This window comes from Lycorma delicatula, chromosome 7 (assembly GCF_047948215.1).
Source record: "Lycorma delicatula isolate Av1 chromosome 7, ASM4794821v1, whole genome shotgun sequence".
Classification (NCBI taxonomy): Eukaryota; Metazoa; Arthropoda; class Insecta; order Hemiptera; family Fulgoridae; genus Lycorma; species Lycorma delicatula.
The window spans coordinates 12,699,724-12,725,124 of record NC_134461.1 but is presented as its reverse complement, the minus strand read 5'-3'; the positions used below and the strand labels follow the sequence as shown (position 1 = coordinate 12,725,124).

Here is a 25,401-nt window from a genome sequence, read left to right as displayed (position 1 = left end):
GATGTTTACTTGTCTGCCTTAACTAAATTATATGACATATATATTCAATGATATCGTGTTAATTCGGTTTCTGTACTCTTTATAAGTGATATTATGTGACAATTTTATTGATTACGCATCCGTTTGAAATAGCGTCGTGAAAGAACATTGTTAATATATTTTATAGAAAATGTTAGATGAATTTTGGTACTCGATAAAACTTTTGATCTTAAAAGTATGAATTGCTGACCTCTGTTCTTTTGTAATGCACGTGTAAACATAAAGCGGAACGTACGCGATTACCGTTACGATAGACATAACAAAGTGACCTAGTAAATGTCAAAAAATTCGTAATTGCGAACATATGATATTCTTGCTCAGCGATGCGCGATCGCGTGGCACTGCTGCCAACATAACTCCAGATAAAACTTCATTACGGATAGTTTTTCTTATTTAATCTCGTAGAAAATAACAAAAATGATATACTCGTCGTATAATTAACGTAAAATGGAATTTTTTGTTTTCGGATATTTTATTAAACAAATTCTGCGACAAGATTGTGTTAAACAGCATTATTAATTATCCTACTTATTCGAAAATTACGGTTTACGGTACTGTATAATATGGCTTTATAAACCGCGGATTGCCGTGGTGGAATCCGAAAGTTGAAAGGTTACACGAAATTCATTATCATTCATCGGCGTTATCCAACCAAATTACACTTAAAAAAAAAAATTGTTATCTGGATTTTTTTAAATGAAAATGATAAGGGACTTATAATAAAAGTAAAAAATTTAAATGCGTGAACGGAGATGATGGAGGGTTGATTTGGAGAGTTCGGGATTTGAAAAAATAAATTTTCCAATACAAAAGTTGTAGATCGTGCAAAAATCTACAATTTCTGCAGGGTTCTTTTTTTAACATACCTCAAAATTTCTGAGAAAAATGCGAAAAATCTTCTTTTTTCGTTTTTTTTATTTATAATTTCTGCAAAAATAATTTAATTTTGACGAAACTTTGTGAAAGTATACCTTTTTGCGTCTTAAATAACCACATTTTTTTAACATCAACTTTCGCTGGAAATCGCAATAATACCATTTTTCACCCCTTTTTAACCACCCAAATCAATCCTCCACCGCCCCCGCTTACGCATTTATCTTTTTTTACGTTTATTATAAGCTCCCTTACCATTTCCCAATTTTTTTACCACTAAATTAGTTATTTCGATCGTTTAGCACCTGTTATTGAACTTCAGCCTGTTGTTATTGAATGAGTAAATAAATAATAAGTGGAGATTTTGGGCACTCGGAATTCATTTTATATTATCCATTTTTTAGAGATTCTTTGAGTCTTATGTAAAAACTAGAATTCAATTTCTTTTATACGGATTCGTGTGTACAGTAATCATTCGCTATTCGAAAGGGTTATGTTCCGCGAATTTGGAAAACTTAACTTTATTGAAAAAAGTTGTTTACCTCTTTAATCATAAACAACTGGACTGTTACATACAAAAAAAAATATATATATATATATGTATATAGGCTTACTAGAATTATGTGCAGATTAAATAAATATATTCTTATTGTAATTTTCGCATCCAACTTTATTGTGAGTCACTGAAATTATGTTCAGTAATACTGACTTTAATAAATTTTTATTTTAAACAGGTTTTTTTTAAATAACTAAAAAAAAAGTTTGATACGGACAGCACATAACTTTCTTGTACTTCTATTTAATTACATTACACTTTTTTTTTTAAATGTAGATTACATAACATTTTATTTCACTAATAACTACTGTTATTTTTTTATTATTATTGAATTATTTATTATTCATCGTAAAACTTCTTTACAATGAGGAGTTAATGATTATTAACTCAATTTATTTAAATTAAAAAAAAAAATGTTAAAAGTTAAAAGAAAGGAGATGAAGTCTGATTCGAACCGATGTGCCTTCTCCTAAGATCCAGATATTTCTTTAATTAAAATTTTATTCGGCTATAACTCTGGAACCGATGAAAATAAGTACCGCTTACGATATATCGTTGAAAAGCTCCGAATGAGAGTTTATTTTTTCAATTAAGAAAAATTCCAAAATCCAAATATTTTTTAATTTGGGCTTTTTTGCTCGCTTTTGATTCGGTCGATTACAGTCAAAAGGGAATGTGCACAAACTAGATGTTACAACAGCGCTAAATCCAAAATTTCAACGTTCTACGGCTAATCGTTTTTGAGTTATGTACGTAGGTACGTACGGATGTCAGCCGAAACTGGTCAAAATGGATTTAAGGATGATCAAAATGGATACATTACTTTACTTTTCTTACTTCCTTTACTTCGTACAAGGAAGTAAAAAAAGTAAAACTATATTTATCCCCCTCCCCTAATGTATTCTGCCAAAAACAATACAAAAAAGACATAGTAGTGTAATGGAATTCTCTAATTAGAAAATGTGACTTTTGAGTCAAGAATCGACAAATAAGATAAAAGGAACTTTTCCCCCTTATTTTAAGTATGAAGAGGCAATAAATTATATGAAAAACTTTACCGACCCTTTGAGTAAAAGTTTATGATACGGGAGCCATAAAGGTCCGTATTTCCTTTCTTCTCTTTACCTCTTTACCGTTCCAATGAAACGTAAATGGCGTTCATATTTTATATGCAGAAAAAATCGTGCCAAATTTCATCTAAATCGGTCTTTCGGTCTGGTGACGTCAAAAAAATACATACGAGGTATATCTCTAAAGTAAAGACCGCTGGGAAATTTCTTTCCTTGAGGTTCACGGCCGCGCTAGTAATATACACACTGCATTGTTGTCTGTAGGTTGTCGCGTAGTAGTATCTTTGATTACTTGTGAGTTATTACGTTATAAAATGAACAGGAAATTCGATGTTGCCGCCGACCGTGAAATACGTGGCGTCATACGTTTTTTACATCATTAACGTTAAGCCGGCTGAAATTCATAGGCGGTTGGCAGCTGTGTACGGTAATAATGTAATGAATGAAGGAAACGTCCGAAAATGGTGTGAAAGGTTAAAAAATAACAGAATTAATGTGCTCGATGATTCGAGGAGGCCCTCGATAATCACAGAGGATCTGTTGAAACGCGCCGATGATGAAATCAGAAACGTTCAACGTTCAACGTTTTCCGACTCGGCCTTTCTTTTTACCGATGTTTCAAGAGCTGTTATCGGTCGCACTTTTCACGGCTACTTAGGCTTCAGAAAGCTTTGTGCTCGTCGGGTGCCGCACAGCTTAACGGAACTTCACAAAAAAATCCGAATGGAATCTGCTTTGGAATTTTTGATGAGCTACTCAGAAAAAGGCGATGAGTTCCTTAATTCTATTGTGACCGGCGACGAAACGTGGATTTCATATTACAGGTCCGAGAGAAAACGGCAGTCAAGTGAATGGCGTCATCATCAATCACCGACCAGACCGACAAGGTCGATCCGCAGCCGTTTGGACGCAAACCGATGGCCACAGTGGTTTGGGATCGGTTTGACGTAACTGCTGATCGATCTCATGCCGCGTGGAACGACTATAAATGCAGAAGGCTACTGCGAAATTTTACGTTACGATGCTCCATTCAAAATCGGCGACGTGGGCGGCTGGCCGACGGCGTCGTCCTGCTGCACGATAATGCGCGTCCACATGTTGCGGGTCCGACGCTTAATTTACTGAGAACATTTGGATGGGAAATTTACGATCTCCCACCATATAGTCCGAATTTAGGTCCTTCTGATTATCATTTGTTTCGGAAATTGAAAGAATTTTTGAGCGATAAGCAATTCGCGGGTGACGATGAAGTTAAAAATGTTATCGGTGGCTAAACGAACTGGCGGCAGAAGAATACGACGACGGAATATTGAAGCCGGTGTATCGCTACGATAAACGTCTTAATTCACGTGACGATTATATAGTTTTTTTTTTTTTTTGTTTTTAGTCATTTGACTGGTTTGATGCAGCTCTCCAAGATTCCCTATCTAGTGCTAGTCGTTTCATTTCAGTATACCCTCTACATCCTACATCCCTAACAATTTGTTTTACATATTCCAAACGTGGCCTGCCTACACAATTTTTTCCTTCTACCTGTCCTTCCAATATTAAAGCGACTATTCCAGGATGCCTTAGTATGTGGCCTATAAGTCCGTCTCTTCTTTTAACTATATTTTTCCAAATGCTTCTTTCTTCATCTATTTGCCGCAATACCTCTTCATTTGTCACTTTATCCACCCGTCTGATTTTTAACATTCTCCTATAGCACCGCATTTCAAAAGCTTCTAATCTTTTCTTCTCAGATACTCCGATCGTCCAAGTTTCACTTCCATATAAAGCGACACTCCAAACATACACTTTCAAAAATCTTTTCCTGAGATTTAAATTAATTTTTGATGTAAACAAATTATATTTCTTACTGAAGGCTCGTTTAGCTTGTGCTATTCGGCATTTTATATCGCTCCTGCTTCGTCCATCTTTAGTAATTTTACTTCCCAAATAACAAAATTCTTCTACCTCCATAATCTTTTCTCCTCCTATTTTCACATTCAGCGGTCCATCTTTGTTATTTCTACTACATTTCATTACTTTTGTTTTGTTCTTGTTTATTTTCACGCGATAGTTCTTGCGTAGGACTTCATCTATGCCGTTCATTGTTTCTTCTAAATCCTTTTTACTCTCGGCTAGAATTACTATATCATCAGCAAATCGTAGCATCTTTATCTTTTCACCTTGTACTGTTACTCCGAATCTAAATTGTTCTTTAACATCATTAACCGCTAGTTCCATGTAAAGATTAAAAAGTAACGGAGATAGGGAACATCCTTGTCGGACTCCCTTTCTTATTAGGGCTTCTTTCTTATGTTCTTCAATTGTTATTGTTGCTGTTTGATTCCTGTACATGTATATAGATAAGTAGTATAAAGTATGTAGTTAAAGAGAAATCAAAAATATTTATAAAATTTTCAGAATACATTTTTTTACCGTGAAACGGTCTTTACTTTAGAGATAACCTCGCTTACGTACAAAGTTAAATTCTTACAGAATTTTTCAATGCTATAATCGTATTTTTTTTTAGGTTAGGGACGGTCATGAAATGTCAAGATCTATATAAACTCCGATATTTACTGATTTAAAGTTAGGAAGTATAAACTGTATTAAAAGGTAACGTTTTGCTTTCCGTTTGGACTGCTCACCTTAAGTTTGTATTTTTTTTTTTTTTTTACTTTTCAGCTTTTCTTTGCGTGCGCGCGTGTACAATTACTCGGATAATTTTTTATTCCTTCATTGTGTTTTACCGTTGTTTTTTTTCATCTTTTGTTTTTATATTTTTCACCTTATAAATACCAACGATGATTATTTAATAATCAAAATGCGCACTCGTAGATTATTATAAGTAATTATAAATATAAAGATGGTTCTCTCTTTATTTAATCGTATACTTATTCATTCATAACGGCTTGTTTTCTATAAATTTAATTAGCATATTTTATAACAAAAAATGTTAAACGTGAAATCGGAATTCATTAAGTTATAGAAGTACATAACAGTTAGTTTTTTATGCGGTTTAAAAAAATATAGAGAAAAACGTATTATCCGGTCTACCTACACATGCAGTGGTAGGTTATGACGTAAGCTAGTTTTACTTTGCTGATTTTTTTTCTTTTTAATAGTTCGTTGTTTTCTCCCTCCCGAATAAAAATGTTATGGTAACGCCCATATCTGGTGGTTTAGAGAGTGCGCCCGCGTACGTTAGACTCCATACAAGTTAAAAGTAAAATGTTTTCTATCGATAATAAATACATTAACATATATGTATTGGATTGTGCAGAATACAGTTAGGTAAGCGGTATAGTATAAAATAAATTGCGTGTGTGCGCGTGCTATAAATCCCAAATGTAATGATGAATTTTTGTGTCTATCTGCTTACGTGTGGTGTTGTATATAAAGTGAAAATGAATGCGTATTTTTTCTGCTACTGCCTACTCAAAAAATTAGCCCACCGACGCTATAACGCGACTCGTTCTGCTTGAATTACCAATTTAGCTTTATAACTACATTTACTTTCTTCTTTTAACGCGTTAAATTCATCTATTTTTCGTTTCAGTAACTAGATGAATTAAAATTAAATTAATTACTGGTGTGAATTTTTTCTTGATTTTTTTTATATTTTTTTATTTTTCAATACAAAAATATATATATATATATATATATATATATATATATATATATATTGTCTAACTTTTAATTATGAAATTCAAAGACTAAATTCGTGTAGTACAGGATATTTTAATATACAATAAATGTAGTGGGGATTATTAATCCCCAAGGATTAGAATTAATAACAAAATTTTGTGGTCAAATTTTTTAAATTATTAAAAAATTATTATTACAAATACTATTATAAATTATACTTAAATTTTATAAATAATTATAAATTTTTAAAATTTATAAAATTTTATATATTATACTTAATTTTTTTTTAAAACTATTTTTGCAAAAACCATCTCTCACCTTCAATAAAAAAAACTATTTCAAAAACTTTATTAGTAAATGATTTTTTGGTCAAAAATGATTTTCCTCAGATTTTTGTACGTTTATTATCGTGAAATTAAAAAGTATAAAATTTCGGTTAGAAAATTATTTTTGTTGTTAGATATTTGGCGTTCTATCTAAAAATAGTTTTTAAATTCATGAACGCAATCTGTACTTCAGACGTATATCTGTGGTTTGTGAGTTTCAATTTAGTAGGCGGCTTTTTTATTAAAACGAATGGATAGTAAATGTCGAAGATTTCATACGAAATTTGCGCGTATTTGTAAGTAATTTTCAAAAAGTATGCGTTTCGTTTATCACGATGTAACGGATCGCGGGAACTTATTTTGAAGAGTAACAGTCGTCCCGTACCTGGTTTTCTAATAAAATGTAAGTTATTTTTTACCAGTTTTATATTAACTCGCTCTTCGACTATGTATGTGAGATTCACGGTAGAGAACCTTTCATTCCGATTTTGAAGCACTTCCGCTTATCCATTCGCTCTGAAATTTTGCATACAGGTGTGCTCCTGATAACAACATACATTAGCGACAGTTTCAAGTCGCTAAGATGCCCATAAGTTGCTAAGTGACAAAAAAACGCTCCTTGATCTTATGCAAACTCGTTTACATGCATATTTTTTTAGCGAAAGATATTTTCTTAACAGAGATAACATAGCCTGTTTCGGTAAGTTTGGATTTAAAATTCGCACGCGTTTGAAATACATAATTTTACCAAAACGTAGGGGTCTACCTACTATAACAATCGACTGGAGCTAAACGATAACACGCTATTAGTGTTATAAACGAGCGACATATATATTAGGGTATACAGTTTTTCCCCTACTTCCCTGGGCCGGACATACAATTTAGTAAAGCTTGGCCCAGGAGAGTATCCTTAGATGACGCCTTTTCACCTACCGGCTGAAAGTCCGGCATGGTAGGTCAGCCCCCGGTCGGATCTTTTACCTTTTGCCGGCCTCTAATCTCCGAGAGAGAGGGTAATCCGGACCCGACTACTTCGGGGGGATTACTACTCCGGGGGGGGGGGGGTATCTCCCCCCCGGAGATCGGGTCTCGGTTTTTTTTTCCTGTTCAGCCTCCGGTAACTACCATTTAGATAATTCTTCAGAGGATGTATGAGGATGATATGTATGAGTGTAAATCAAGTGTAGTCTTGTACATTCTCAGTTCGACCGTTCCTGAGATGTATGGTTAATTGAAACCCAACCGTCAAAGAACACCGGTATCCACGATCTAGTATTCAAATCCGTGTAAAAATAACCGGCTTTACTAGGACTTGAACGCTGGAACTCTCGACTTTCCAAATCAGCTGATTTGGGAAGACTCGTTAACCACTAAACCAACCCGGTGGGTTAGGAACGGTCGACCTGACATTACTAGACTACACTTCATTCACATTCATAACTACCGTTTAGATAATTCTTCAGAGGATGTATGAGGATGATATGTATGAGTGTAAATCAAATGTAGTCTTGTACAGTCTCAGTTCGACCGTTCCTGAGATGTATGGTTAATTGAAACCCAACCGCCAAAGAACACCGGTATCCACGATCTAGTATTCAAATCCGTGTAAAAATAACTGGCTTTACTAGGACTTGAACGCTGGAACTCTCGACTTTCCAAATCAGCTGATTTGGGAAGACGCGTTAACCACTAGACCAACCCGATGGGTTCGAGTCTCGGTCTGTACAATTTCGTACCGTTTCCCTCTAACCACTAAAGCAGGGGGAGCCAGACTTGACTGCGTCTCCCCCGGATCCCTATCCAGTGGCCGGGACTCGTTCTTTTGTTTACCCTTTGTACCCCTTACCTACCTAACGTTCCCACCGGAAAGAAAGATTATAATAATGTAAATTCTTTTTGAAAAGCTGACATTTTTTGTCAGGAATGCCAACTTGAACGTTTAATCTATTAAATAGTTATTCCGCTGATTTTTCTTTTTAATTATTGAATGACCCTGGGCACTTTAGGAAATTTTACTTGAAAATAATATCAGATTTGTGTATCTTTCAGAATATTGTAGAGATTTAAAAAAAAATTTTAGATTAAATAATAAATAACGAAAGGGTTAAATTCAAATCCTATAGAAATGCTAGAACATCTTAATAATATCGTTAAATGAAAAAAAGTTAAAAAGAAATTATAATTTTAAAGCTAGTTTGTAAGTTGTAAATACTTTACGAAACGGTTGATGGATTCCAAAAAAAAAAATTATTTGTGTTATTATTTTTTTACCGCTTCTGTATAGTTATCGATTTAGGATTCTGCATTTTAAAATTTACACTTGATATTTTCAAAATTCTTTTTAAATTAACGTTAGATGTATAAAATATTAAAAAAATAAAATTTTTCCGACAAACGGATCTAAAAATTTGAATTTTAATCATATCTATATGAATTATTCAGTGTTGTGCTTGTTATCGATTTTTATTTATATCCTGTAAGAGAAATGCTACACCGCGAAAAAGTTTAAACGATTTACTCACAAAATTCAGTCGAAAATTCCAAAAATAGAAATAAAAAAAACGACGTTACGAGGGCCAGTCAAATATAAATCGGATTTTTGTTTTTAACAAAGTACAGAATAAAAATATAAAACATATTTTACGCTTTTCTCCGTGAAGTAACACATTTTTCAGTTTTTCATGAAAGGTTTGTGGACGTATCACGAGCCGATCGAGCACGAATTCCTCTAATTCGTTCACACTGTGGAATCGATGTCCTTCCAGTTCCTCCTTCAATGACCCAAACGAAAATAAGTCTCAGGGTGCCAAATTTGGATCCTACGAGGATGATCTAAGATTTTTCAGTAAATTTAATCCGATTTATCCGGAGTTCTAACGGCCGCGTTAGGCCTGGGGTTATTATTCAGATTTAAATGAATAAACTTTGAGAACGTATATACGATTGTTACTGGAAAAAGATCGGCGCTCTGCCTAATTTCGACGTAAGTGTATCATATTATCGGCATGTTATGGAACTCGTCCGTACGGATCGGAATTCTAACTGTAGCTTTTACCACCTTAGAACGAGTTTTTCATCTACAAGCTTTAGCCGAGATGAATCGACTTCGAGAGTCGACACAGATACCGTCGGCAAGGAATTACAAATTTCAATCGAATTATGACATCTTTGATGGTATGCTGTGTATGTAGAAAACGGTACTCATGAAGTACGAGTAGTAGAATAATAATATAAAAATTGAATAATGAACTTTATATGTGTTGAAAATGAACATATCTTATAAAAAAGCTGACAACGTTCCCGTCACGGGATTAAAGCCGCGTTCCGGGAAACGGAGTGCGGAAGTGGTTCTTTCTGATACACGGCTTATTCACATGTACACAAACAACTTAATTTAAAATATTTAACATTTTATTTAAATATAATATTTTTTCGTTTACTTAATTCAATGTTTCTAACTAAAGAGCGCGCGCATACCGCGTTTAATTCGCGCGGGTGTGGCGGTACTAGCGGCGACGGTCGGCAGTAACTAAATTAATGTAATTTCAACTTGCATAGACCAAATTTCGCATGTACGGTCGGAAGACTGGAGTAAACTCGAGGATTAACGCGCCAGATACCGAGTCAACCGAGCGATCGACTTCGAGACCCAGGTACACCGAGCTGCTTTTTTACACTTTAATTATTATTCATTTATTTAATTCTACCGTTCGCCTGTGATGTAACAACAGTAGACATCAACAGTGAGTTTAGAGCATTTTTTGTGGTGGGGATGCGATTTTGCAAAAGCATTTTTTGCAAATATTGTTGTTTTTTAATTTTTAACAAATGCGCCTAAGAAGAATATGACCTTAATTAGGCAAAATATTGAGATAGTGAGGATGACCGTGCTCTACAGCCTTACCTTCTTGACCTTTTAAGTTGAAAATTTAAGGGCATCAATGCCTCATTGTAGACGTAATCTGAACAAGTATGGTCAAAATCGGTCCAGTAGTTCTGTAGATAAAAGGTGATTTAGAGGGCGACACGAACACACACACAAGCGAACATCCGGAAAATTTCCATCCGATTTTTTTGGTTCCTTAGGTGTCAAAACGTGAAGATCCGGTGAAAACCGCATTTGCCCAAATTGGAGCGATTATATAATACTTTCCCTTCTATACCTATAGCGCTATCTAGACGGGAAAGTAATTATAATGAAAATATCAATCATCGTGTGTTTAAAAAGTAATTGTAATTAGGAATAGAGTTTCATACTTCTTTACTGTACTTTAATGTACTGACTTGTTTACCTAAGTTTTAAAAAAATATCTTTTTCATTTAAAAACGATAGAAATAAAAATAAAGTGCGAAAAAAGTTGCTCAAAAGCAATTTTCTTCCGAACTAAACAATGTAACTCTAGCGATTCTGAAACACTAAGGATTTTAAATCGCGAGGAATACATGAATATTTCACATCGTATACCGAAACTCAAAGGCTAAATGTTTATGTAGAATAAAGTGACAGTGTAAAGAAATTTTGATAACTCAACGGAAATATCAAAATTTTCCAATTTATTTGTTCTTGTTTCGGTATACGGTGTGAAATATTCATCAATTTCCCGATTTCTCGCTCATTAAAATCCTTCGTGTTTCAGTATCGCTAGAGTTATATTGTTTAGTTAGGAAGAAAATTGTTTTTAAACAACTTTGTTTTATCTTTATTTTTTTAGTTTTTTCATATACTCGTATATGTTTTTTTTAACAAAAAATATATCGGTTACAGGAAAACAGATTTAAAAACTAAAAACTAGTTTATAATTTAAGAAACTTGAAACTTTTTTTTAACTAATTCCCTTATTTTTATGATAATTCTGTTTTTTTTTTTTTTTTTTTTTATTATATCTCATCCTACGTATTTATTTACGTATCAACAATGCGTGAGCGTCACTGAACGCCTCTTGTTATTTGATATATTATGTTACACATTTCTCGCACGCACATGTCCATATATATTTTATGAACACATGTTGATGTTGGTATCACATTTTTCGCGCCCACTTTATTATCTCTTTGTACGTTTATGCCTACTCATTTTTGTATAAGATAAGTTGATATTTTTTTTGTGCTCCATTTTATTAGTATTAGAATAAGGTATTTTATTTACATTCACGGAGGCGTTAATCTATTTTAATTTGTGTGGTAACTTTGTTTTATATATATAAATGCATACTGTTCATCAAAATAAGGTTATCGGCCGTTTGGCTAGTAGCAGCGATTTCGGTTTTCGTTTTGATAGAATTGTTATGTTCCTAATCGCAAAACCATTCTTCCGGTAATGCCCAAATAGGACAAAAATATTTTTTTTTGTTTTCAGTCGTTTGACCGGTTTGATCCAGCTCTCCAAAATTCCCTATCTAGTCGGTCGTTTCATTTCGGAGTACCGCTACATCCCTAAAAATTTGTTTTACATATTCCAAACGTTGCTTGCCTGCACAATTTTTCCCATCTACCTGTCCCTCCAGTATCAAACCGTCTGTTTCAGGATGCCTTAATGTGTGATCTATAAGTCTGTCCCTTCTTTTAACTATATTTTTTCAAATGCTTCTTCATTTCAGTTTAAAAAAATCTGATGTCGACATCACATGACCTCTTGTTAAATTACATACACATTTTTTTTAAATGGAAGTACATAAAATTTTATTTTATTAATAAGTTCACATATTTTTTTCATATACTTTTTTTATTGTTATTATTGAATTATTATTTATTGTAAACTTTTTTTACAGTCAAAAGTTAATAATTATTAATAAATAAATTAAAGAAATAAAGGAGATGAAGTCTGAAGGACTTATTAAATTCGAACCGATATGCCTTCCCCTTGTAAGATACAAATATTTCTTTAATTAAAATTTAATTTGGCTATAACTCTGGAACCGGTGAAAATAAGTACCACTTATGATATATCGTTGAAAAGCTCTCGATGAGAACTTATCACTACAGTTACACTTTTTGTTCAGTCGATTGCAATCAAAAGGGGAGGTGGACAACTAAATGTTACAACAGTCCTAAATCGAAAATTTCAACGTTCTACGGCTAATCGTTTTTGAGTATGTATGTACAAATTTTTTTTTTGTCTTCTGTCATTTAACTGGTTTGATGCAGCTCTCCAAGATTCCCTATCTAGTGCTAGTCGTTTCATTTCGGTATACTCCCTACATCCTACATCCCTAACAATTTGTTTTACATATTCCAAACGTTGCCTGCCTGCAAAATGTTTTCCTTCTACCTGTCCCTCCAATACTAAAGCGACTATTCCAGGATGCCTTAATATATGGTCCATAAGTCTGTCTCTTCTTTTAGCTATATTTTTCCAAATGCTTCTTTCTTATATATTTGCCGCAACACCTCTTCATTTGACGCTTTATCCATCCACCTGATTTTAACATTCTCCTATAGCACAGCATTTCAAAAGCTTCTAATATTTTTTTCTCAGGTACTCCGATCGTTCAACGTTCACTTCCATATAAAGCTTCGCTCCAAACATACACTTTCAAAAATGCTTTCCTGACGTTTAAATGAATTTTTGATGTGAGAAAATTATATTTCTGACTGAAATCTCGTTTCGCCTGTGCTGTTCGGCATTTTATATCGCTCGTGATTCGTCCATCTTTAGTAATTCTACTTCCCAAATAACAAAATTCTTTTGCCGCCATAGTCTTTTCTTATCTTATTTTTATATTCAGCGGCCCATCTATTTTATTTCTACTGCATTTCATTACTTTTGTTTTGTTCTTGTTCTTTTTTCACGCGGTAGTTCTTGCGAAGGACTTCATCCATGCTATTGATTGTTTCTTCTAAATCTTTTTTACTCTCGGCTAGAATTACTATATCATCAGCAAATCATAGCATCTTTATCTTTTCACCTTGCACTGTTACTCCGGATATAAATTGTTCTTTAATATCATTAACTGTTTGTTCTATGTACAGATTATAAAGTAACAGAGATAGGAACATCCTCATCGAACTCCCTTTTTTATTACGGATTCTTTCTTATGTTCTTCGATTATTACTTTTTGCAGTTTTGTTCCCGTAAATGTTGGCAATATTCTAATATCTATATACTTGAACCCTAAACTTTTTAAAATGCTGAATATTTTATTCCGGTCTACGTTATCAAATACCTTTTCTAAGTTTATAAATGTCATCCATGCTGGTTTGTTTTTCTGTAATCTTCCTTCTCCTTTTAATCTGAGCGCTAAAATTGCTTCCTTTGTCCCTATACTTTTCCTGAAACCAAATTGCTCTTCTCCTAACATTTCTTCCACTCTCCCAATTCTTCTATAAAGAAAAAATATTAGTGAATTTAATAATTAATAGTGATTATTTTTTACATTCTTTTCTTCAACTGACTACGGTTCAACCCATGTCCTCAGAACTGGGAACCTTAAACTCATTTCCCGACGTCATACGATGGTGAAAATTTTACAGCCACGTAACTCGGGTGATAATAAAATATTCCATAGTTAATTAAATATATTTCTATCTTTTATATTTAACACAAGAACATATTAAGGAAGGGAGCTGAATCGATAAGATGTAGCTATCGATCCGATCGATTTTGACTGTCGATTCAGTACGAGTAGTTGAGGTGGTGGCGAGTAGATCGTGGATACAGATGTTCTTTGGTGGTTGGGTCGATTCAGCCACGCATCTCAGGAACGGTCGATCTGAGACCGCTTTATTCGCATTCGTACATTCATCCTCTAAAGTAATACCTTACGGTAGTTCCGGTGGTTAAACAGACTAAGAATAGTAGATCAGGTGGCTGTTGAAGCGGATTTTAATATGCTAGTGTGAATTTACCTTGTAAAATTTATATACGCTAATTGTCTGATTTAGTTATAAATAACCGGTATCATTTATAATGAAAAATAATTATCCAGGTATCAGTACAGAATAAAATTGTATATAAATATTTTTTTATTTGTTAAATAATTAAAACAATTAAAAGTAAATAAAACTTAATTGCCAGTTTAAATATTTGTAGAAAAAAATTGTAAATTTAACACTTTACAAAGAAATTTTATAACTTAAGAAATTTTCATTTGTTCAAATACGATTTCAAACGATTCACTTCTTTGAAGGAAATAAAAAAATAATTAGTTTTGAAAAACATACTTTACTTCAAGCAACATAAATAGCAAAAACAATTTGTACAAATTTTTTTTTTTAAGAAAATTACTTATGAAGAAATTTTCTATTTATTCATAACTAAAAAGAAAAGCGTGCGGCACGGTCTAAATTATGAGGCGGTTGTATATGAGAGCGCGACCCGTGCTTTCTTTCTAGTTATTCATAAATAGAAATTTTTTTAAATATAATTTTCATGAAAACAAAATTAGTACGAGTTTTTTTGTTAATGGTATTTCTTTATTTTTTTAAGAAAAGTTTTTTATTTTTATTTTTTTCCTGTTTTTAATTTAGTTAGTCGTTTAATCGAATTAGGTAAAAAGTTAATTAAAAAAAGGACATTTCGGTATTTCTTAATTTTTTTTTTTAATTAAGTTGCATTGGTTAACAGTTAAACGATTGAGATATAAATAGCGTTATCCTTAATTTTTTATCTTTATTATAAACCGTATTATTCAGCTTTATACATACAAGCAATGCTGTATGTGATTATTTTTTTCCCGATCGAATATAGAGTACGTTCAATACTTTTCTTAGCTACTTCTTCTCCCTTTTCTATCGGTAAATTTTTTAAGTCTTTCTCTCGTTTTTTCATGACTTCTTTTGTCACTGGATTTTTTTATAATTTTTTTCTTAATTAATACCTGATTTTTATAAATCTAGAATTTCTACTCTTGCTCTGTTTTAAGTATTTCTTAAGTTTATCACAATATACTCTTTTAGTTTTTTTCTGTCTATATAAAAAGAGGAGAATTTTGTTAGGAATTCTATTGGAAAAATGTGGCTTACAAAAGCTAATCTTCTCTCCGTTATTTTTGTTATTTCTTTAAATTTGTGTTATAGCGTTTTGTTGGAACGGAGTTTATTTATATTGTAATTTATAATGCCAAATATTTTTCTTAAAAATATCTTTACTTTTCTTTGTATCTCTTAAAAGGACCGCATCAAACATTTTACGGCGAACAATGTTTCTAAACGAATCATCACCTTATCTTAATTTTACGTTATTAAATAGAATTTTTGTTGTAATATCTTGCGTTAGGTGAAGTCGATTTTATTTTGTTCCCTCGATTTCTAAGGGCTGTTTTTTCTTGACCGTTCCATTTTATAGTTTCTCACAGATATTTAAACTTTTTCTATTTTTCTGTAATTAGTTTTTAAAACGGTTTGACCGCTTTTGATATTTTTCAAACATCAAGATTTGTTTTTTTGCCATATTTTTTTTTATTATTATAATGGCGATCGTTACAGTACTTTTTCTTCTCCATAAGTTAATGTTGTTCTCTTCAGTAGATTTTTCTTTTTGAAATTTACCTTTTCATTCTTCTTAGGAATGGTTACCTTTAATTTTTTAATACGTTTTCTTATTCGGCTTTTTAAAATGGAATTATCTATCGTTAAATCTTAAAAAAAAAATGTCTGACGATTATCTATCGTTTTCAATTTTTTCTCTCTTATTTTTGAAATGCTGTTGGTAGGAACACGTCGAAATTGGACTAGAATAATGAAAAAAAAAATGATTAGTTATTAACCAGATATTAGGACTAATTTTTATTTTCTCAGATTTATAATTGTACTGTATAACCATACGGTATACTGTTTTAAAGGAAAGTATACTGATTAGATCGGATTTTGCACTAACGGATTTTTGCAAATCTTGACATTTCACGGTCCACCTTTAACTAAAAAAAAACACAATTTTGATATTGAAAAGTTCCGGAAGGATCCTACATATATGTGTAATTCGGGCTGCGTTTTGCTCGATATCTCCAGACTGGATAGACCGATTTGGATGAAATTTGGAACGATCTTTTTTTTTATATATATCGGGCTTATGAAATTTAATTTTTGCATAATCGGTTAACAAGGAGACTTTATGACCAAAATGAAATATTTTTGTTTTTAATTTTTTTCAGAGCTGCGCGCACAAAAATCAATGTAGCAAAATAATGATTAAAAAATAAATTTATTCAATATTTGTAATCGTAAACATACACATACACATATGTATCAATTATACAATTTATTCATATATAATAAATATAAGGTTCCCAAACTTATTTTTCTCATAGACCACTTTCAAAATTTTTCTGGTTCCGGTGGACCGCCTGCAGCTACATTTTTACCGTATTTCCAGTCGACGGAAAATGTGAAGATTAGATCTAACTATGAAAATTTGCGTTACGGCTGAGTTCCACGAACTAACAGCTTCCGAAAAAAAAGTGAGAATCGATCGGTTAATTTTTGATCGACTGTGCTGTGAGTGGATGTCAAAAAAGTAAAGTTGGCCGATCAAAAAAAATGCTTCCATCCGACTTTACATTTTTGACATCTACTCACAGCACAAGAAAGCAATCGATTCTCACTTATTTTATTTAGAAAACTTCCCATTCAGAGTGGTAAAAAGCAAAAGAAAAATAATAAGCAACATTTTAGTCACTATCGAAACCAGATGAATTTTCGTGAACCCCCGCTTACGAATTGTGAACCCCCATTTTTTTGTCACGCCAACGTAGACCCCCGTCGAGTCTCCTGTGGACCACTGGGGCACCTGGGTCCACCTGGATCACTTTGGGAATCAATGAATATATAAACGAAAACAATTAGGTAACTTGTTTTATTTTAGTTCTGTTTTTCATAGAAATCCATTCTTTTGCAAACTACATTTTGTATTTACTTCTTGACAATCGGCTAAATGTATTTAATTCTCATTAGGTCACCCAGGTGTTTCGGTATTTTGTTTTTATGGAATGCATAACAGAAAATCCACGTTTACAGTCTACCCTGGATGCTTGAAAAGTTCCTGTAATGTTATATAGAAAGGAAATGTTAGTTAGAAAATGAAGGGTTAGTTTGGACAAAGGTTAATGCATCGCTAAAAGTCTGGAACAATCCTGGTTTAGTTTTCTTAAGAATTGTAAATTTCATTTTTGAATATTCCTGCAGTATTTTATCTATATCAACGGTTTTATTTGCCATAAATTCTGAATATTTTTGGAAAGCTGTATTATATTTTTCTATCCGAAATCAAAATTTTTCCTGAAGTTATAAAAATTTTATTACCAAATGCTTACCGGTTTTTTAATTCTTCATCTGGAAATGCGCTCTCTAAACGCAAACATACACGTTCAATAAATCGAATTACGAGATTTGTTCAAAAAAAGACTGAACTTCTTTAATTACGCGCCAACAGAGATATTTAGTGACGTACGGTTGGCAACGTTGTCTTTCACATAACCTCCTTTGTCACCACACGTTCTTGGATTGTTGATAACTCGTTTAGTTTTCGTGTTATTGTTATTTGAGTGCGATATGTTTAAGTGTCGGTAGTGATTTTTATAATGCGCGATTTTTTTACGATTCAACTTTTGCCACAATGTCGTAACCGTAAACCCAGCTTTCGTCTCCCGTCACGATCCTTTGTATGAATGTTTCATTGTCATCGGCTTGTTTAGGGAGTTGTCGGCAATTGTCCACTCGATGTTCTTTCTGCTGTTCGGTCATCAAACGAGCAACAAACTTTGCGACTCGATTCGAGTTCAATTTTTCGGTCAAAATGTCACGGCATGATCCAATCGCGATGTTGACCTTTTCTGCAAGTTCTCTGATCGTCAACGGGTGATTTACACTCACCAGATCGTTAATTTTCTGAACTTCGTGTCATCGGTTGAAGTCGAAGGCCTTCTTGGTCGAGGGTCATCTTCGATTTACTGACGATCACTTTTAAATCGTGAAAATCATTCGCAGCACTGCGTACGATCCGAGCGTCATCTTTGTAAGCTTTTTTCAAAACTTGAAAAGTTTCTGTGAAAGTTTTCTCCAGTTTCACGCAATATTTTACGTTGTATCGTCGCTTCCGAGAAACGCACATTACAAAAATCGCTACCAACGGTTAAACATGTTGCACTCGAATAACAATAATACCGAAACTAAACGAGATGACAATCCAAGAATATGCGGTAACAGAAGTGGTTTTGCGGAACACAATCCTGCCATCTGCACGTATTTTTGATGTATATAATCTTGACGTTCCCATAATATTTCTCTTACAGTGTAATCTCCAAAAGATTTCCAAACAGTGTCCCAAATATTGAGTATTTAGTTAGTTAATTTTTACGTAACAACGAGTGATTAATGACTGATTATAATGCGATTCATACAGAAAACGTTTTCTTTACAATTAAACCACTTCGATCTATATTTATATACTTTGTTATTATGTAATGTAGCTATCATATAGGCCGAATAGATTGTTTTTATTATGAATAGTAGTTATAAACTCCCGGTATATGCTACTTCGTAGTCTCAGCTAAACGTGTCGTTGAATATACCTTACATATTTACAACAGCCGATTGTAGATGCGCGGGAAATTAACTTCTCTGTACAATTTATCCCAATACCTCTAAAAAGGTATTGCAATAAATTCGCCTCTAAAAAGGGAGCTGCGCACCCGCTGCACGCGAGGGAACTGTTCTTATGACTCCCGTATCTAATAATTTTATTCCAAGGTTAGGTAAATTTTTTCACGTAATTCTTTACTCGCGTACTTAAATACTTTAATGTTCGGCTTATTTATTATCCGAAGTAGTAGTTTTGACGAAGTCGGGAAAGTAATGCGACTCGTCTAATTTTTTTTTTTTTTGTTTCACTCTAGCGACGCAAGTCGCATTACGTTACAAAAACTTACAGTACGAGAAAAGGCTGAAATGTAATGCTAACTGAAACGTAACGGGAGAACAAAATTTCCACTGAGCGGCAGGCGCCGCCGGTTTAATTCCTTTACTGCTAACATTCTAACTCGTTGATCCGTGTCCTCTCGTTTTCTACCTATCGTCGTTGTAATGGATTACTTTCAGCGATTAAAATGGAACGTTTAGGGTATTCATTTTAACACGGATGATGAATTGAAGGTCGCAGTAAGATCGTGGATCAAGGAAAGACCTCCGGCATTCTTCATTGACGGAATGAGGGAACCGGTTCAAGGTTTGAAGAAACTACAGATATAAATGCTGAGTACATGGAAAACTAAAGGTAAGTTTTTTTGCCGTATTTGGTATCCCTTTTCATTTGCTAATTGTGAGCGACTGTGCATTACATTTTAGCCGCTTCTCGTAACAGGGTATTTTCTTTCGGTATTTTTACCGATGTTACAAAGAGAGTTATTAAAGTTTCAATTTCATTGACGCAAGATATAGCGTGACTGTTTAATTGCTCTTTTGACTACAGCGATTATTTAAACATTTAATATTATTAGTAAATTTTTTGTTGTCTTAAAAAAAAAGAAGGAACACTTTCTTCAAAGCTATTTATATAACATTTATTTTATTTTTAGTGTACCGCCTGTTTACGAAATCCTTCGTTTTAACAGAAAAATTGTTCGGCCCCTTTGAGTTACGACGTGGTCATTTTTTAGTATTAATAATAATATTTGATCGGAAGGGGTAATGTAATATTGCGTTAATAAGAGAGCTCTTGGTAAGGCGAAGAGAGGGGAGGGAATAAGACATAAAAATATGAGGAGGCCGAACCACACAATTGACTTTATAAATTAATTGTTTAATGGTTAAGTTATTGGATGTAATAATAATAAAGATGCCATTATTTGTCTGTTGTCTCAAGTCAAGACGGAACAATAATTATTAAATTTCATCTTCTATTTTTGTTATTGTTATTATTATGTCTATCTTCCTCCCCTCAGTTTGTCTTTCATCCTTTAATAACTGTAGTCGTTTATTAAATGAATGTCAGGTTTCTACCCTTTAATTCCTTTTTATATAAGTGTGTAGGGAACCTGCTTTTTTCGCATGTATTCTTCTACTAATTCGATTTAACGTCTCTATTCGCGTTACATCTTTACCGATAACTTTAAAAATTAATAACTCGCTTCGTAATTATGTTAAAAATTTGTGTGCGGTCTTATTTTATTCATCAGTTTTTATTCTTCTATTTACTTCTGTAATTTCGTTTCATTACTGAAATTTCTCTTCACAAAACCGAGAAAAATTTAGAAAATACTACTTTTTCAAATATTTTGAAGCAACTTTTTAAGTTTCAAATTCATCGATACAAGATGTAGATACCGTGATCGATATAAACACGACTTTTTTTATTGTTCTGTAGACAGTAACATGTAACCGATTTTACGCCCTGAAATACAAAAACCGAAACTCATACAGTTCCCCATACTGTTACACTTCGGCATCTGTTTGTTAGCTACTTACCACGAGATCGATAATGAATATAAATTTTGAAAAATGTAATTTACCTTTTCACTTCTTTGTACGAAGTATGAAGGAAATATTGCGGTCGCGAAACATTTCGGTTTTCAGATTTCAACGGAAATATCCATTTTGACCACCTCTGAATCCATTTTCACTAGTTTCGACGTGACGTCTTTACGTACGTAGGTATCTCGCGTAAGTCAAAAACGATTAGCCGTAGAATGTTGAAATTTTGGATTTAGAATTTTTGTGACATCTAGTTGTCCACCTCCCCTTTTGATTGCAGTCGAATGGACCAAAAGTGTCCAAAAAAGTCTAAAATTTAAAAAAAAATTAGATTTTTTTTTTTTTTTTAACTGGACTTTTTTTAAGTCCTCAGTGAGAGCTTTTCAACGATATATCATAAGTTGTACTTATTTTCACCGGTTTCGGAATTATAACCAAATAAAGTGTTAATTAATAAAATAATTGGATCTTACACGGGGAAGGCGAATCAGACTTCATCTCTTTTAACGCGTCTTCCCAAATCAGCTGATTTGGAAGTCGAGAGTTACAGCGTTCAAGTCCTAGTAAAGCCAGTTATTTTTACACGGATTTGAATACTAGATCGTGGATACCGGTGTTCTTTGGTGGTTGGGTTTCAATTAACCACACATCTCAGGAACGGTCGAACTGAGAATGTACAAGACTAACTAACACTTCATTTACACTCATACATATCATCCTCATTCATCCTCTGAAGAATTATCTAAACGGTAGTTACCGGAGGCTAAACAGGAAAAAGAAGAAGAAGAAGAAGACTTCATCTCTTTGTTTTTATCATTTTTTTTTTGAATTTAAATATATTGATTTATTAATAATTAATTATTAACCTCTGATTGTAAAAAAAAGTCTAGGATAAATAACAATTCAATAATAACAATAAAAAAAAAATCAAAAGTTATTAATGAATAAAATTTTATGTACTTTTCATTGTAAAAAAAAAATGTGTATATGTAATTTAATAGGCGTACAAGGAAGTTATGTGGTGTCTACATCAGATTTTTTTTTTTTACAAGCCGAATGAAGAAATGTACGTAATGATAATTAAAAACAATCATTATTAAATTGTGGATGGAATGAGATAAAAAATTTAAATAGAAATGTAAAATTTATTAGTTTAAAAGGTTTTCTTTGTGAAACTGTAGTCAATAGATATGTGCTTGGGGAATAAGAAAAGATCGCTGTCGACATTCTTCTTTTGTTATGAATCGATTTATTCAGTTTAAAACTTAGCTGTAAAGTAAGTGTACCTGGTATAAAACTATTTACCTTATTTATTCAGCTGATAATATTACATATACAAATCTATAAGCGAAGAGGAAACATAAAAGGGGTTATGCTTCGTTTTCTAAGAAGAACGTGTATTGGTCAAACTTTTTTAATGAAACTTTTAACTGAAGTTATTAACTGAAAAAATTAAAATAAAATAATGGTTATCAGTTCACACAATAGATACGACGAAAACTCTTTTGAAAAAGATTTGAGCATGAATATATAAAACAAATTTTTCTGATAAAATTTTAATACTTTCATTATTGTGGTTTTTTAATCACATTTTTTTGCCTGCTAACAATGCCTATCAGTTTTTATTAAATTCTTATTAGTAATATCGCTTTTCTTTTATATCCTTTTAAATTCTAAATTTTAAAAATTAGATTTTGGTTTATTCCATTTGCCATAGCTTTTTAGTTTTCGTTTCTTTTAGTTTTCTTTACGCGCTTTAGTATTAAAAATTAAAATTTTCTCGGCTTTTAAATATTTTTATTATTATAATTATTACTATTTAAAAAAAAATCTTTAATAATAAATATTTATACTGTCATGAATAATTTCGTCGTACTTATAATTCGGTTAGGATTTCTTTTTTGTTAAAATTAGACTTTTGAATATTTTGTACGATTGCATATTTCTTACGCAGTTAAGGTAAAACGCGTTTTTCTATTCGTATGATATTTTACTTTAACGTTCCTTTTTATTAAATAAATGGACGTATGTAAAATTATTTTTCATATAATTTTTATTTTTTTATTTAATAACGTACAGTAAAGTGGCGACCGGTAAAGCTGTTGTAAAGAATATTCGATCGTTAGCCCTTACCTAATTAGTCACCGTCTGTCATTCTTCCTTTCTATTATTCCACGTTTATTGTATACACACTGCAGTTAACATATTTTTTTTAAATAAATAAAAAATTATTATCCGGTACCGGTAGTGGATGTAATAGAAGTACCTTCTTGACAGTCATAATCATTAAAGTCTGATATCAACATAAACAGTGCTTTCGATATTGCTGACGCGGAAATATTTTGGCACCTCAATACTTATTATGCAGGTTAACCGTTCATTTTGTTAATTTTTTCAATATGTAGAAAGTTGAAATCTGGGGGACTTGTTTAAAAAAAAGTGAATAAATATTAATTACTTTACGAATTTTCAACGGGTTAAAAAGGGGAATCCTAAGCTTGAAAGTTTAATATTAAATCGTTTAAATTAAACGGGAAGAGTAAAACCGATATTTAAATCCGTTCTACCCTTGGTTATTTTTTGAACGCTTTGATTATTTAGTAGACGGGTTTAAACGGTTATTTAAATCCATCAGTAGTATATAAATGAATTGTTTTTTACTCCTGTACCACCGTTATTGCTTCAGATGATGAGACGAAACGGCAACTTTGTAGCGTGTGAAAATGCCATGCTTGACCGGGATTTGAACCCGGAACCTCGGGATGAAAGGCCGAGACGCTAACACTTGCACCAACGAGGCCGTCATTTGATGTTTTTAAACGTTATTAAAGTAGGAAAATTTAAAAATCTTGCGTTTTAAATAAGTTTTATTATTTTAACGTGAATGTTTCTACAGTTTTCAGTTAAGTAATACGTGAGCTATTTTATTTTTTTAAATAACTTTACCGGTAGGCACCTTTACGATCTCCGCAACTGCCGTAAACTAATCGACCGATAATGTCCTTACTTTTGGATACGATACGGTTCGGAAAGAGTTCTCTAAAAGGAGTAATGGACGTATACAGATATGAGTAATTTGTAAAACTTTAACTGAGTCTTGTCTCAAAAGTTTTGCGACCGCGTTTTTGTAACGCGCTGCACTAACGATTGTAGCGTTTCCTCGATCGTCTTCAAAAAAGGACGGTCCAGTATTGGCAGATGATAAAATGCACACTATACTATGACCTTGGGGTTTGGAAAACTTTCTCGCGAGCTAAAGCGGGTTTTCAGTGCACCAGTATCGATTATTCTGTCTTATTTACGTAGCCGTTCAAGTGAAAATTAGCTGTCATCCGACATTTACATAATACGACGGATTAAGTTATCATCACAATCCAAACGCCTGCGACATTTCTTTACAAAAATTCTTGCGAGCGACCGAATCAGCATATTTTAATTCCTGAACAATTTTCATTTTATACCGGTTGAAAACTTTTAAAAAGATTCTCGACGGTTCACGATGGATGTCAAAGCCAATGCGTGTTTAATCGTAGAACATTTTGAGTTTTTTGTTACGGCATTTTGAACTTTATTAATGTTTTCTGGCGCGTTCTAACCTTTTTTTGCTGGTCCTATATATTTTAAATATAATGTGGACCCGGTTTTCTAAGACCTTTCAATCCATTAGTTAATCGCTTGAACAGACGTAACCGACCCGTGACGCGGAATATTGAACAGATTACGAAATAACCTTCGATGGTGTCGCAAAGTAATAGTTTATAAAATGATTAACGCACAAAGCACGATGTGCATCTGGCCGATGTTTCACGTTTAATTAATGACGTTATATGACTGACAATATATCGTGAAGTTTTAAGCCATCACTCAAACGTCAATCGAATAACCAAGCTTTTAAATTTTCCTGCTTTACTGACGTGCCCTATACGTTTGCTTGGCACTGATGGTGGGGAAATCGTTCTTTCCTAAAAAAAAGAGCGCTTACAGACAGCGGTCTAAAAAAAACATAAAATTTCTTTTATAATACATTTTGTTTTACTTGAATAAGTTTCATCGATAAATTTTATTTTTATTAAAATTAGCTTTACGTAGTTTCTTCTCTTTCTTTACTTGCTTTTCTTTAACGCGGACATTGCAGATTGATGAAATTTTGCATAGTTTCAAAGGTCGGGTGACGATACAATATTCCATCATTACTTTTGCAAACATCCCTCTGTACGGGGGTAAATTATGGGTGCAGGTGTAATAATTTAACGTACACAAAATCGTTTAAATATTACGAAATAGTGATAATTATAATACACTAGATATCTATAGTAGTATTTTTATAATAGAAAATATTTGATTGAAAATTTGTTTGATATTTTATAAATTTTAATATACGGTGTTATCTTTTGAAGTCCAAATTAACCTACTAATTAAACTCGTGCAATGTGTGATAATAATTTGATTAAAGTGCGATTAAAAAGTATATAGCAAGTTTTTAAAAATATTTTTATTTTGT

General features: G+C 32.7%; 1 protein-coding gene across 2 annotated transcripts in view; it reads left to right on the top strand.

The window, feature by feature from the left end:
- raw (NDT-like domain-containing protein raw) overlaps window positions 1-25,401 on the top strand; it is a 212,577-nt gene that overhangs the window by 78,753 nt on the left and 108,423 nt on the right. The gene's annotated exons all lie outside the window — the stretch shown is intronic.